The sequence below is a fragment of the Papaver somniferum genome, chromosome 10, assembly GCF_003573695.1.
Source record: "Papaver somniferum cultivar HN1 chromosome 10, ASM357369v1, whole genome shotgun sequence".
Taxonomy (NCBI): Eukaryota; Viridiplantae; Streptophyta; class Magnoliopsida; order Ranunculales; family Papaveraceae; genus Papaver; species Papaver somniferum.
In genome coordinates, this window is record NC_039367.1 from 136,688,615 (window position 1) to 136,705,363 (window position 16,749).

The window sequence follows — 16,749 nt, forward strand, 5'->3', positions numbered from 1 at the left end:
ATATATCGACAATATGACATGCATAAATATTCTTGTGAAAATAAAGCCCCATGACATTGCCGTCTTGCGATGAAATCGCAGGACGTCTTCGCACTTTCATGCGAAAACCCATTGATCTCATCTTATCTTTTTCTTTTGTATTATTGCCTATTTAGGATTGTTGCACAAATATGACAAGCCTTAATTATCCTTGCGAATAATAAGCCTCATGACATTTGCTTCTTAAGACACTTATCAGCTCCCTAATGAAGGGTGCCGCCCTTATCTTCCCCCTGGTTGCCCCTTCAAGGAGGCGTACTTCTACAATACAAGGTTAGCTCCCCCATCTAGTCTTAACAACAACCAGTTGTTTTCGCAGCCTCTTATCCCTTTTACCTATAGGGATTATGGTTACGAGACTGCACCCTAAGTGCGGTTTTCTTCGGGCCGAGTGCAGTATAAGCCAAGACTTGTCAGGAATGGCAAGGACGCTTCAAACGCCCTCGGCACTCTTGAATCAACCGTGTACCTCGGTGCCTTGATCAAATCTGCACTCCTTGGGAGAGTCCTTATTACCTTAGTCGCCCAACCTAATTCATATGATTAAGTTGAGAATCCAAGGTTCCTCTCCCGGATGGGCTTTATTGACCCCAAATCTCCATGACTCAGGTTCCGGTGTAGCCTTTCCCTGATCCATGTAACAGGTACCCCCTAATATGACGTAGTTTAGGTCTTACATTTGCATCTTGTGAAATTTTATTCGCGAACTACGGTGTACGCCAAAAAGGTTCGCCTCTTTCTCTTTTATCATTCTTTTCTGATTCTTTTCTGTAAAATTCATTATCTCTGTGAGAGTCTCGCAATTCATAATATTGTATCTGAATTTCGGAATCTCAATTTTTTTGTTCATTCAAATGTATTTTTGAGAATTTTACTTATTGCGAGATTATCGCAACAACTTAATCATTCATACATTTCTTGCTTTTATTACTTTTGCCCTCCTCTGCTTCTTTATGGTTTTCTGCTACTGCTTCCTTGGTAATGGTATGTTTATCCTTTTTATCCTGAGCTAACATTGATTTTGTAACATCTCTTCTCCTTTCTTTTCGATTTTATCCACCATCAACTTCTCACTTCTTTGTACATCCTTGATTTTGTGTCGCCAGTTTTCCTTCTTGTTTGCTCTTCCTTCGCAAGATTCTATCTCAGTTTCGTAACAGTTCTTTCCTTCAACCTAATCTCCCTTTATGATTCCTACACTGTTGGGGTGAGGGAATTTGATGTATTGATGGAAAGTTGAAGCTACACCTAGAATCCCATGTAGCCAAGGTCGACCAAATAATGCATTGTAGGGTGATTCTACATCAACGACACAGAATGAGATTTCGGAAGATATTCCCTTCAATGGAATTTGCATAGTAACCTCCCCTTTGGGTTTGTTAGTAGTACCATTAAAACCATATATCTTATATGTTGATGTTATAAGATCATCATCTCTTCCACCCATGGTTTTATAAGTATGATAAATAAGATGTTCACAGAGTTTCCAGTATAAATTAAGATTTCATTGATCGCCCATGAATTTTCAGCTTCATCATCCTCATCTTCTTTTGGTTTTGGATTAATTTATAATTTTATTACCAATGGATTGTCATGCACCTCTTCTCCTTCGGTAACTTCTTCTGCGGTAAAGGAAATTATCTGTTTCTGCCATTCTTCTAATCGCGAAATTTTCGCAGTATTCGTAATTTCTCTTCCATTATTATTTCTTGCGAACACTCTACTTAAAACATTATCATGAAAATCTTCAATTGTCTTATATTAATGTACGATAGAGTGACAGAATAGATTTTTTTTGCTTTTGCACCAACTTCTATGGAGAATGTTTTTTTCTTTTTCATCGTATTCACTTTGTGATGTTCTGGCGGTGGTGGTAATGGTTGAGATTGCGGATGACCTACCAGAAAGTCATTCAATTTTCCTTGATATATCATTCTCAAAATATTTCTATTTACATTTCTGCAATCGTTTGTGGTATGTCCATGAAAATGATGATAAGAACAAAATTCATGACTTCTGTGATTTGGAGGTGGTTCCGTTCCCATGTTCCACTGTGTTGGTATATTTCCATCAAGATTATAGCTTCCCATATCTTCTCCACACTTTCATTTAGAGGTGACATCTTGATTTCTTCCATACTACCTTGTGACCTCCTTTTCCTCTATTAAAGTTTGTTCTTTGACCTCCATAAGTTTCTTGCGGTTGATAGAGTCTTTGAATCTTGTTATTTCCTCCACGACTGTAGAAATTTCTTTCTCTTTCATAAACTCTTCTTGATCTCGATTTCCCTTAGCTACCAACTTCTGTTGATTGTTATCTGTCACCTTTTCTTGTTGTACTTGCGAAGTATTCGCTGCTTGTGAGCTGGTGTTCGCAAATGGATATGATTCCTTTTAATTTTGTCTTTCCTCCAAAGCAATGTATTCTTCTTGAAGTTCTCGCAATTCAGTCATTGTAATCGTATTCTTGACTCTGAAAATTTGAATATATAACAGGTTTGTTGCAAACATAGCATTTATGAATGATAATATGAGATATTCTCATCTACACGGCTAGCCATTTCGCTACACATGGTTCTCCATCTTTTAGTCAAGTGTTTCAAACTTTCACCAATCCTTTGTTTTAATCCAAACACATCTTCTATACCAGGTCGTGAGGAATTATTAATTATATATGCTCCTAAGAATGTGGTCTGCAAATGATTGAAGGAGGTTATTGTATTCTTTGGTAAACCTTCAAACCATTTTAACGCCTCTCCTGTTAAGCTGGATGCGAAATATTTGCACAATACCGTATCATGATTTTCCTATTGTAACATGCACCTCACAAAAGCTTTAATGTGTTGAATTGCACAAGTTGTTCCATCAAAAATGCTGGTTAATGCGGGAAAATTGCATTTCGGTGGTATTCCTCCTTATTGTACTTCCCTTGTAAATGGAGTTTTCGCAGCTTCCTCTATTGCTTCATCCAATTGTCTTCTACCTACTTCTCCTATGTTATTTAGCATTCCTCTCATTTCTTCTAATTCTTTCAAGATTTGTTTATTTACTCTTGAATCTTGACCCATTGTTCTCTTTAATTTTGCTTCTCTTCTTCTGCGTTTAGGTCTATCTTCTCTTGCGAAATTTTGTATCTTTTCTTCATTATCCTCATCTCATCTTCTTCTCCGATTCTCTTACTCATCCCTATCTTGAATTCGCAAATAATGGATGTCGTTCATTTTCCCCTCCATAATTTTGTTCATTTCTTATCAACTCAATTCGCTGTCTTTCAGCCATTCTCTTCACTCTATCATACTCCTCATTGAGATTATCATTATTCCGGTTTTGTATACGCCTTCTTTCTCGATTGTCATGATTGTTCTGGAGAATTGTCTCCTGAAGCTCTTGCTCTTCCATTTCTGCTCTCAACCTTTCACGTTCGCAGATTAAACGTGCTTGTTCAACATTATGTCTTTCAATTTCTTCTTCAATTGTCTGTTGATTTCTTTGATTTTCTCTCACATGTAAAATTTTCTTCCCTCCTCTTGATTTCCTTCGCCATCTTGGTTATTTTGTCTCTGAATTTGCCAGTTCTCTTGATTTCCTCCAATTTTCCTATCATCAAAATTTTCATTTTGTGGAATGTAACGATCATCAATTCTTTCTCTATTTTCGCGATATTTTTCATTAGGATTTGACATTTCTTCTTGAATATTGTTTCCAACATTGATCGTAGCCAATCCCGTGAAACACTTCTCTCGTTGATGTGCTGCCCTGTTTTTTTTCTTGCGAATTATCTAGCCAAATTTAACCAAAACAATCAACCATACCACGTCTGTTATGCTCAATCAAGTCTTCCCATAAAATTTTAGCCATTGAATCACAATATAACCCCTCCAAATCAAGAATTGAAATCTGTTTTCTAAAAATATATTTTCCCGCCAAAAACCAGTTTCAAACGGAGAAGATGGGTGATGTGGATTGATTTGGGCTACACATAGCCGTGGATGCTGAGAATAAGGGTGCCCCTTAGCAAAATTGGGAGTACGTATAGCAATTGTCCTCCGGGGGTGCTTTGAGTAACTTTTCGCGCCGAATTTTCCTATAATATTTATTTTCCAAAAACACCTAAAAACACACAAAATACCATAATAAGTACGAAAACGAGTACTAACAATACGAAAAATTGAGGACAAATTAGACACATAAATGCGTCTATCAAAAGTTGAAAAAGTTAAAAAAGACGCCTAAAAAGCCTTGTGCTAGATATGCATACATTCCTGAACAAGATCTGTGCTTGCCTCCAAATAACCCAACTTATGGTACTCCTAGAGATGGAGGGGAGAAATTTTTTGGCTACAAAAACTCATGGACTGCCAAGATCTTTGTGACCAAGGTATTGAATTTTAACCATGAAGATTTGTTAATCATTTTATTTTTCTATACATATTTGTATATAAGATACGATCTTGTTATTGTAGGACCATAATGATGATGTCCGTGTTTTAAAACGTCAAAAGAGCAAGAAATGGAATATTAAGCTTGAGTGTGATGAGGTCAAGCAGGCAGTATATGATTGTGTACTTTTGAAAGCAATAGAACAAGCGCACCAAAAATTTCATGTTGTCACTGTTACTGCATTTGCCGAAAGGGCATATCCAGAGACGGATACTTTCCTTCTACCGTTTGGCTAGATGGCAATAACTCCGGATGATTGTTTTAGAATCACATACCTACCAATTACTGGGAAAATTGTTCGAGATGGATACGATCCCAATATGACTTTTAAATCTCTTGAAAAGTTGGTTGAAAGGTGTCTAGGATGGAGCGATAGGAAGACACAATGTGAGTTTAGAAGAGATGCAAAAAAGCCTAAGAAATGTGATGAGTATAATCCGTTTAATGCAGACCGCACGGCCAAGAAGACGTTGAAAAAGATCAAGCTGAAGACCTTGTTTGATGAGTTTGATGGGACGAGAGATTTGGTTCTTAAAGTAAAGTTGGTGATGACCGAGGAGAAGCTTAAGCACCATGTGACTGCTTATTTGTTATACCAACTAGGAAGCATTTTCTTCCTTGACACTTCATGTCATGTAGTAAATGCCCATTACCTCCAACTAATAGACCCACTTGATGAGGTGGACAACTACTGTTGGGGCATTTCGGTTCTTTCGTTAGTTCAAGCGGAGCTTAGAAAAGCTTCGAGGCTAAGGAGTTTTTACTTTGGAGGGTTGTATACCCTTGTTCAGGTACGCCGTTAAGTTTTCCTTTGTTTTTCATAATTGAATTAATGTGTATTGTTACTAATCATACTGTGAATGTATCTTTTCTTGGTTTTTCTTATAGTTTTGGGTGTACGACCACTTCCCTAAACTGAAATTGTCTCATTCTCACGATCCTTGGCCTTATGGGAAGCCTACAGCTGGTAAATATGAATTTTTGAACTCACAGGACAAGAAAAAGTAAGAGAAGGTGTTGAGGTTGAGGGAGAAATTGGATGGTTTGACGCTTCGAGATGTGGTTTTACATCCATACTTTTATAATGAAGATCAAGAAGATGTTGATGTTGAGTATATTGATTTCTCACTTGTCGTGGGTTACAGTGGACCGTTGTTTCATCCTGGCGGTTATACAATGTATAGTCCTCAGAGAGTATTGAGACAATTTTCTTGCATCCAAACTATCCCAAACGAGGACAAATTCAACTTCAAGGCGACGAAGCAGGGAACCAAGAACACCGAAAAGAATTTTGATACCAAATATGATCCTACTCCATATGTGGTCCATTGGAAAAACATTGCGGAGTATATTGTTCCTACTATAGACTTGCAGGATTCCATTGATCATCCAAATGTTGTTGAAGAGGGTTACATTTAATGGAATGAAAAATGGTCTCATCCTTTGGTAATAAACAAAGTCCAACAAGCTCGTGCTGAGAAAGCGAAAGCGAGATAGTGGACAAAGAGGTGCAGAAAATTATGAAGAATACACCTAAATGTGGTGATGAGGCTTTGGTCTTATGGAATGCAGCGGTAAGATATTTCTCTCGTCTTTTATTTCTAGTCATTTATTTATGCTTTTGATCGAAAATAGAAATAATAGTCATTTATTTATGCTTTTGTTCTCTAAATAGAAAAATGCTAGTGCAAAAATGTTGAAGAAACTGATGGAAAAAATCGAGAGTGGAGACCCGATGAACACTAAAGAACAAACAGACCTCTACAGTGAACTGACTCATGTTTTTGCATCCCCCACTATTGATCCAATGCCGGCGAAGAGGAGTCGCTAAGAAGGTTAAGGTACAAGTCACATGGTTGAACAACAAAGCAGTGGAGAGGACACTAACAGTGACGACGGAAATGTTAGAGCTCCTAAACGCAAGAATAGAAAAGCTTCTCGTCGTGGTCGTCGTAAATAAGTGATTGCAACAATTAGTACTTTGGTTTCTTATGTTTTGAAGACTTTTTTAGTTGGGATTTCGTAGTTTGTTTCTTATGTTGGGAAGACTTTTTAACGGCGGATTTGGTAGTCTTATGTTCTTATGTTTGGAATACTTAAAACAATTAGTTATGGTACTCTTATGTTGTTGTTGTTACAGTCATGCATGTGTGTCATTACATTAAAATTTTGCAAATTTTCCATTTTTGGATTCAACACAGGTAGTTCGGTTTGATCCCAAATTTGCAGTGTAACCGAACTCTGCGTTCGGCTTGATCGCAAATTTGCAGTGCAACCGAACTCAGGGGATGAACAAAAACGAAAGCATGCCAAAACATCCAGAGTCAGGTTCGGTTAACTGTGAAAAAATGGCAGGTCACCGAACTCTAGGGTTCCAAAAAACATGACACTGTTCGGTTACCTGCAGAATTTTACCAGGGAACCGAAATCAAGCCTGGAACTTTCTGATTTTTTTCAATGGTTGAGCTCGGTTATTAGTTCAAATTTATAAGCAACCGAACTCAAGCTTTGAGACAACATTGTACTTGATCTGACTCAAAAAACGGCTTTTTTTATATCCGTTACACACCTAAATGTTATATATATATATGTGTCTCATGGTTAACATTTCTTTCAATCAAAATGACAATTCCTGGTCATAAAATTACTCTTGAAGAAGATCTTTCTATTTGTAGAAACTACATTCTATGCTTTCCAAAGAGGTATGAAGAAAGAAGAGTCAATGGTGTTATAAGTAATAGTTTTTGGGAGAAAATTCATGAGAACTTCTGGGACGATACAGGTAATGTTGATAACCTTGACCAACTACCTTTGTTCAATCGATTTGAAAAGATTCGAGAAAGAGTTGTGGATTTTTTGATTTTGTATCGGATTGTTGCGAGGAATCGACTTAGGAGTGAAAGATACGAGGAAATCGTTTTGATGTCAAAGAATGAATGGCGACGATGGAAAAGAAAGGATTTCAAATATGAAGATCATTTCCGCATCCTAAGAGAATTTTCATAATGCGTTTTGGGTATTAAGTTCTTAGTAATTTCATTTCGGTGACGTCATGTATTTTCATTTCCGAACCGAACTTATGTCATGAACTAGTTCGATATTATGTTGTAATATCATTTCCTAACTGAACTTATATAAAATGCATTGCGAAAAACAACAAAATATGAGCAAATAACACAAAAATAAAACCAAATACCAAAAAACACAATCTTTCATTCATATGATGATGTTCAAAAGCATACATATATTCTAGCCAAGGGTACATCTAACCATCTTCAAGGGAAATTGCATGTCCATGTATAATTTTGTTCGATTCCTCCAAAACTTTCCACATCTCCATGTTATGTTCATACATAATGCACCAACCCAACATCGTGTCGGGGTTAAATCCATTCCAATAAGAGTATGCGCATATCGGAGGCAATGGAAAATTGTCTTTTAACCGGAGGACTACAAAATGGTTGTTGTTAACCAACACAATAACCACTATCCTACGTCTAAGTTGCTCGACACATATGGTTGTTTTGGGAGTGTATGTGAAACTAGCACCTTTTGACAAATAGTGAACCACGCAATTGAATGCCTCGGAGATTAAGTGCCCACATATCGGAATGCCCATCCAATGATCCCTTGTGATTGGATTTCCCCCGTGGAGACGGATTTGATACCTAAAGAATTGCATGTTGAGACTATCATCCCCATCGGACAACATTGTCTTGTAAAATTCTGGTTTTTCCTTTAGCTTCATATTCATCCTTTGACGAATATAAGTGATTTGATTATCATCATATAGTTTGGAACCTTGAGTGAAAGGCCCTAGTTGTTGCAAGACAACGTGGAAACCGCAATTATCATCCGGAGGGACATCATTGATGGATATGACGTAATCTCTAATGTAAGGAGGTAGCTCTTCCAAGTACCTTTTATCAACAAGAGGTGGTTTATCATGAATTGGATCCTTTAGCTTCACTTGACTTGGTTCCGACGGAGTAGGTTGAGAGCGTAACATCGGTCTTTTTTTCTTCATATCCCTTTCGCTTGACTCGCCCTTTTGAATAATATTCCTTCCCCTTTTCTTCGAATCTTCTTGGTACTTCGCCGCGGTATGTTCATGCCCACAAGGATATCTAGTAAAAGGGGTCATTTCACTTGCCTTCTTAGCCAACACCTTTGCATATTCTCTAAATTGTTTTTTTGTTTCTTTGGTTTTGGCCTACCTTTGCCCTTGCCTTTATTCGGTTCTTCCACATTCTCCGAAGTGTGCGGAAAAACGACAGGCCGCATGTCATCCCAAAAGATTTGCCTTTCGATTTGTTCATGTTGTCCTTTGGGCGGATTTCGCGTACATTTCTTTTTCATGTCACAAAACTCTTCACCGACATCGCCCTTTTGAGGAGGGACAAAACTTAATTTTTTCCAATGTGGATCAATATCGCTTAAAGGGATTATGTCATGTTCATACTTAGATATCATGTGGCGACAAGAGAGTCCCATAGACTTCATCATGTTGCAAACACACACCTCGTCCGGCTTGGTCCCCCATATGTCAATCAAATTCACCTCAACCATTAACCTCTTGATGCAAGCATGTGAAACATTATAGCGGAGTCCCTTGAAAAACCGAAGGTCCGCCATTTTCTTGATGTTACCACCTTTGTCTACAATCTTTTTGTACTTCATTATACGGCTTTTTTGGAACTTCTCTTTAATTCTCTCAATGTCACGGTTAAAGTAACTCTCCATCGCGTTGAACACAACCACAAAATTATCGACACATACAAAGAGATTTTTCTTCAACCGGTGGTGAACCGATTCTACCAAACTTGTCGCTTGATTCTCAAAGTGTTTATAGTTGTTGGTAAAATCATAAAATAGCGCTCTTTGTGCGGTTCCAACCATTGCTCTACCACATACGTTATTATATCCTCCGGATATTCGGGGCTAGACAATTGTTCTCTAAATTCGGCAAGATTAAGATAATAGTCTTCTTCGGTGAGAGACCAAGTCAATGCCTCCCATTACCCGTAGAAGCAAAACCATTTAGCATGATTGATGGTGTATTGTTTATCGAATGCCTCTTTTGCATCCGCTTGTTTATCTTCTGGTAGCTTACTAATCTCTTCCAATCCTATCCTCTTAGGTGGACAAAGTTGAGGCTTGCACCTATTCATCATATTGCACCATATATGAAATGTACAAAGCATATTATGTGCTAATGGGAAGACTTTCTCTATTGCGTTCATCAATGCTGCTTTATTGTCCGTCAGGATAACCCCTGGGATCTCATCATCTCGGTAGATCGCATTCACTTGTTGTAACGCCCAAGTGTAACCTGGTTCTTGCTCGTCCTTTAGAAAACAAAAAGCAACGGTAAATGGTGACTTCGTCGACGTACGACCAACAATGTTCAACAATGGCATCTCGTATTTGTTTGTCTTGTAAGTGCAATCCATTATAAGAACTTCATGGAAGGATTGAGCCAATTGAACACTCTTCGGATGGGCAATGAAGAGATGAGTTATTTATTCGTCCGGACCTACCTTCTTTTGAACCGTGTAGCCTTTCTCTTGAGCCAAAAAAAAAACAATTGTTGCATTACTTGTCTATCCTTCCATTCATTCCTTTTAATCGTCTCAATTGCATTGTAAATGGTGTACAGAGATGATATGTTACCCGGTTTATCTTGCTTTAATAAGTGAAGCATTGTGGAAGGTGGAATACTCATTTTCCTATACTTAGCTATTTTTTCCATTTCTTGAGGAGTGAGCCTTGCGTCCATTGCATGCCCTTCAAGATCATACGGACGAGCGTGGTTATGATGACCTACTACCTTATCCATAGCTAGAAACCGTTTCTTGGTTAATTTTCTCTTGCAAAATACTAGCTTGAAGGGACATTTGATTTTCTTTGAGCACGTTGTGTTCTTCCTCGTCGTCTTCCTCGTCGTCTTTCCTTTATACTCATAACATCGGGATCTCCACTTCTCTCACAAACCATTTCAAAACGAGTGTTACTTTATTTTTCATTCAAAACCAAGACATAATTGACTCTCTTGGCATGTTCTCTAGACCAATTTTTCGCATCAATAGGAAAGTCAAATACCAAATCATTAGCATAGTGATGAGATGTATCTTCAAATAACATATCAACTGAAGAAGGTTGATCATCCATTGGTATAGGTTGGCATTCAATCTACAAGAAACGTAACAAGAACAATTGGAATTACAACATAGTTCGGTAACTTAAGAATATTATCGCAACAACCGAACTCTGAGTTCGGTTGCTTTCTATTTTTTCTGGGTAACCGAACATGACGCTGGAACTTCACTTTTTTTTTGGTTGTTAAGTTCGGTAACTTCAGAATTTTATTGCAACAACCAAACTCGGAGTTCGATTGGTTAGCTGTTAGGTTCAAGTTTGCGAAAAAATCGAACTTTGTAAACTTATATACTCTTATATTACATAAAGTTCGGTTAGATCAAAAGTGCATGCAGTTTGCGAACCAACCGAACTTTGTACACTAAACTTCGGTTGGTTGTGAACCAACCGAACATAACGCTGTAACTCCTAGAAATTCTATTACTAGAGAGTTTGGTAACCTGCGTGTTTGGAACAAGTAACCGAACTACACTTTCAGATGAGTTCGGTTACTTGTTCATCTCACGAGGCAACCGAACTGCAGCTTCAGATGAGTTCGGTTACTTGTTCATCAAATAAAGTAACCGAACTGCCCAAAATCCAGTTCAAAAATTTACATTTTTACGAAATTTCTGACCAGTTGAACATACATTATCTAAGTTTTAAGCATACCTGGATACCCAAATACTCTTCTTCCGGTTGTGGTTGATAAAATCCATCATTTTCATCTTGATTTTGAGTTTGGGGAAGAATAGAATCACCATCTAAGAAATAACTCATATCCGGATCATTGTGAAGATTAACAAATACTCTGTGAGAGGATGTAGATGAAGAATCAGATGAGTTTTCATCACTTGAATACCCAAACTTAGTGAATTGGAATTTTTTTTTATTTTCCATGTTTTTCTCCTTCGTCTTCTCTAACTCTACTCTCTCAATAATTTTACTCAACTAATAATAAACCCATCTTTTATTTTAATCTCACTAATTGTTTTTAACTAAATCATTTCACTAATCATAACCTAAAATTAATTAAGAGGGTAGATTAGGTATTAAATAAATATCTAGATATGGGATGACCTAGAATTACTTCTAATGCCTTTACCCAAAATAAAACCATGGTCCCTCCAAAAAAAAACCATGGTCCCCAAAAAATCGTTCTTATATTTGGAGGTGTTCTTTGCTTCTCTCCCTATTTTGTATACTTCCTAAATTAGTATTCACGAGAATTGATCAAGTTACTACTGCTCTGTAACAAAGTGAGTTTAAAATTCCACCGTTGTTGTTATTTTTTTGATAAAGGGCAAAATTTTTATTAGAGATGATACTTCATCAAAGTGATGAAGAAATCAACAAAAAAGAGATAGCTAAGCTATCTGTGAATTACAGCTTGCCAAATATGTGGTCAACCCAGACAATGTCAATAGAGATAATGTTGACAATGTCATTCAACAAGTCAATCAAGATATTGTGGAAGACATGGGTAATCAAGAACACGATGAGGATATTGTGGAACACATGGGAAATGTAGAACATAATCAAAGAGGAGGTAAGGAACCAGCTGAAGAGGAAGAAGATAATGAGGATGATGATGATGACGGTGAAGAAGATGAGGATGATGACGGTGAAGAAGATGAGGAAGATGACGATGAAGAAGATGAAGAGGAAGCGGAAGGGGAAGTTGATGTGATCTCAATAATGTTGTAGTAAGAAGATTCGTTCACTCAGATTTGTTGAGAATTTGTTTTAAGACTTAATAAAGAAAATAAGGAAAAATATATATACACAATTTGTCACAAGATGAAGAGACGCTGAGATGCGGGATTCCACTACTTTTCATATTGTTATGGTTCAGTCATTAACTCTAGACAATATAGCTCAAACAAAAGAAGTTGTGACTCTAGTTTTTTTGCCAAAAATAGATTTCGTAAAATATTATTTGTAAGTTAAAACCATGACGCATCTAAAGCATTTATAACTAAGCATGCGACATCTAACAAAATAACAAATAATTAATAGAAATCATAAAGCAATTAAATCTATGCAAAAAGTCAATAAAAGAATTAATTCATTTACCACAATCATGAAAAGTTGCTTCCTCCATTGTCCCAGTGATGGGGTCTAGCTCCGCATGGTGAAAACACACTCAAAGGAATTTTTCATTGCTCAAAAAGGTGTTTACAAGGAGAAAATGGAAAAATAATTCAAAATCGGGTTTGTAACAATTATATGTGTTACGGTTTCTCTAAGATTCACGACTCTGTGTCGCAAACATTGTAGCAAATAAGTCAGCCTCTGATGTACGACCCTCGGCTATGAGTCGTTATCACTGTAGAAAAACGACTGTCTTTGCTGGTATGTTCTTCGTGTTCTTCATCTATACATCAGCAGAAATGGTGACTCTCTGCAACTTCAATTTCTCGCCTCTGTGATGTTCTCTATTCCTCTCCCAAACTCTCCATCTTGTCTATGGACCTAGAGCCATCTATTTATACTCCTAAGCCTCATTTAATCAAGCCATATCTCCTAAATAATCTTCATTCATCATCATTATTCTCTACGACCAAAATTTCCATTTTTATCTTCACCGCGCATTAAACTTCTTCCAGCATGCTCCAATTCGTCATGTACACGCCTCAGATGTAGTTATACACACTTCTATCTCACGCCATGCACATGAGAACACGTCCAATCCCGTGAAACACTTCTCTCGTTGATGTGTTGCCCTGTTTTTTTTCTTGAGAATTATCTAGCCAAATTTAACCAAAACAATCAACCATACCACGTCTGTTATGCTCAATCAAGTCTTCCCATAAAATTTTAGCCATTGAATCACAATATAACCCCTCCAAATCAAGAATTGAAATCTGTTTTCTAAAAATATATTTTCCCGCCAAAAACCAGTTTCAAACGGAGAAGATAGGTGATGTGGATTGATTTGGGATACACATAGCCGTGGATGCTGAGAATAAGGGTGCCCCTTAGCAAAATTGGGGGTCCGTATAGCAATTGTCCTCCGGGGGTGCTTTGAGCAACTTTTCGCGCCGAATTTTCCTATAATATTTATTTTCCAAAAACACCTAAAAACACACAAAACACCATAATAAGTACGAAAACGAGTACTAACAATACGAAAAATTGAGGACAAATTAGACACATAAATGCGTCTATCAAAAGTTGAAAAGTTAAAAAAGACGCCTAAAAAGCCTTGTGCTAGATATGCATACATTCCTGAACAAGATCTGTGCTTGCCTCCAAATAACCCAACTTATGGTACTCCTAGAGATGGAGGGGAGAAATTTTTTGGCTACAAAAACTCATGGACTGCCAAGATCTTTGCGACCAAGGTATTGAATTTTAACCATGAAGATTTGTTAATCATTTTATTTTTCTATACATATTTGTATATAAGATACGATCTTGTTATTGTAGGACCATAATGATGATGTCCGTGTTTTAAAACGTCAAAAGAGCAAGAAATGGAATATTAAGCTTGAGTGTGATGAGGTCAAGCAGGCAGTATATGATTGTGTACTTTTGAAAGCAATAGAACAAGCGCACCAAAAATTTCATGTTGTCACTGTTAATGCATTTTCCGAAAGGGCATATCCAGAGACGGATACTTTCCTTCTACCGTTTGGCTAGATGGCAATAACTCCGGATGATTGTTTTAGAATCACATACCTACCAATTACTGGGAAAATTGTTCGAGATGGCTACGATCCCAATATGACTTTTAAATCTCTTGAAAAGTTGGTTGAAAGGTGTCTAGGATGGAGCGATAGGAAGGCACAATGTGAGTTTAGAAGAGATGCAAAAAAGCCTAAGAAAGGTGATGAGTATAATCCGTTTAATGCAGACCGCACGGCCAAGAAGACGTTGAAAAAAATCAAGCTGAAGACCTTGTTTGATGAGTTTGATGGGACGAGAGATTTGGTTCTTAATGGAAAGTTGGTGATGACCGAGGAGAAGCTTAAGCACCATGTGACTGCTTATTTGTTATACCAACTAGGAAGCATTTTCTTCCCTGACACTTCAGGTCATGTAGTAAATGCCCATTACCTCCAACTATTAGACCCACTTGATGAGGTGGACAACTACTGTTGGGGCATTGCGGTTCTTTCATTAGTTCAAGCGGAGCTTAGAAAAGCTTCGAGGCTAAGGAGTTTTTACTTTGGAGGGTTGTATACCCTTGTTCAGGTACGCCGTTAAGTTTTCCTTTGTTTTTCATAATTGAACTAATGTGTATTGTTACTAATCATACTGTGAATTTATCTTTTCTTGGTTTTTCTTATAGTTTTGGGTGTACGACCACTTCCCTAAACTGAAATTGTCTCATTCTCACGATCCTTGGCCTTATGGGAAGCCTACAGCTGGTAAATATTAATTTTTGAACTCACAGGACAAGAAAAAGTAAGAGAAGGTGTTGAGGTTGAGGGAGAAATTGGATGGTTTGATGCTTCGGGATGTGGTTTTACATCCATACTTTTATAATGAAGATCAAGAAGATGTTGATGTTGAGTATATTGATTTCTCACTTGTCGCGGGTTACAATGGACCGTTGTTTCATCCTGGCGGTTGTACAATGTATAGTCCTCAGAGAGTATTGAGACAATTTTCTTGCATCCAAACTATCCCAAACGAGGACAAATTCAACTTCAAGGCGACGAAGCAGGGAACCAAGAACACCGAAAAGAATTTTGATACCAAATATGATCCTACTCCATATGTGGTCCATTGGAAACACATTGCGGAGTATATTGTTCCTACTATAGACTTGCAGGATTCCATTGATCATCCAAATGTTGTTGAAGAGGGTTACATTGAATGGAATGAAAAATGGTCTCATCCTTTGGTAATAAACAAAGTCCAACAAGCTCGTGCTGAGAAAGCGAAAGCGAGATAGTGTACAAAGAGGTGTAGAAAATTATGAAGAATACACCTAAATGTGGTGATGAGGCTTTGATCTTATGGAATGCAGCGGTAAGATATTTCTCTCGTCTTTTATTTCTAGTCATTTATTTATGCTTTTGATCGAAAATAGAAATAATAGTCATTTATTTATGCTTTTGTTCTCTAAATAGAAAAATACTAGTGCTAAAATGTTGAAGAAACTGATGTAAAAGATCAAGAGTGGAGACCCGATGAACACTAAAGAACAAACATACCTCTATAGTGAACTGACTCATGTTTTTGCATCCCCCACTATTGATCCAATGCCGGCGAAGAGGAGTCGCTAAGAAGGTTAAGGTACAAGTCACATGGTTGAACAACAAAGCAGTGGAGAGGACACTAACAGTGACGACGGAAATGTTAGAGCTCCTAAACGCAAGAATAGAAAAGTTTCTCGTCGTGGTCGTCATAAATAAGTGATTGCAACAATTAGTACTTTGGTTTCTTATGTTTTGAAGACTTTTTTAGTTGGGATTTCGTAGTTTGTTTCTTATGTTGGGAAGACTTTTTAACGGCGGATTTGGTAGTCTTATGTTCTTATGTTTGGAATACTTAAAACAATTAGTTATGGTACTCTTATGTTGTTGTTGTTACAGTCATGCATGTGTGTCATTACATTAAAATTTTGCAAATTTTCCATTTTTGGATTCAACACAGGTAGTTCGGTTTGATCCCAAATTTGCAGTGTAACCGAACTCTGCGTTCGGCTTGATCGCAAATTTGCAGTGCAACCGAACTCAGGGGATGAACAAAAACGAAAGCATGCCAAAACATCCAGAGTCAGGTTCGGTTAACTGTGAAAAATGGCAGGTCACCGAACTCTAGGGTTCCAAAAAACATGACACTGTTCGGTTACCTGCAGAATTTTACCAGGGAACCGAATCAAGCCTGGAACTTTCTGATTTTTTTCAATGGTTGAGCTCGGTTATTAGTTCAAATTATAAGCAACCGAAACTCAAGCTTTGAGACACATTGTACTTGATCTGACTCAAAAAACGGCTCTTTTTTATATCCGTTACCACACCTAAATGTTATATATATATATGTGTCTCATGGTTAACATTTCTTTCAATCAAAATGACAATTCCTGGTCATAAAATTACTCTTGAAGAAGATCTTTCTATTTGTAGAAACTACATTCTATGCTTTCCAAAGAGGTATGAAGAAAGAAGAGTCAATG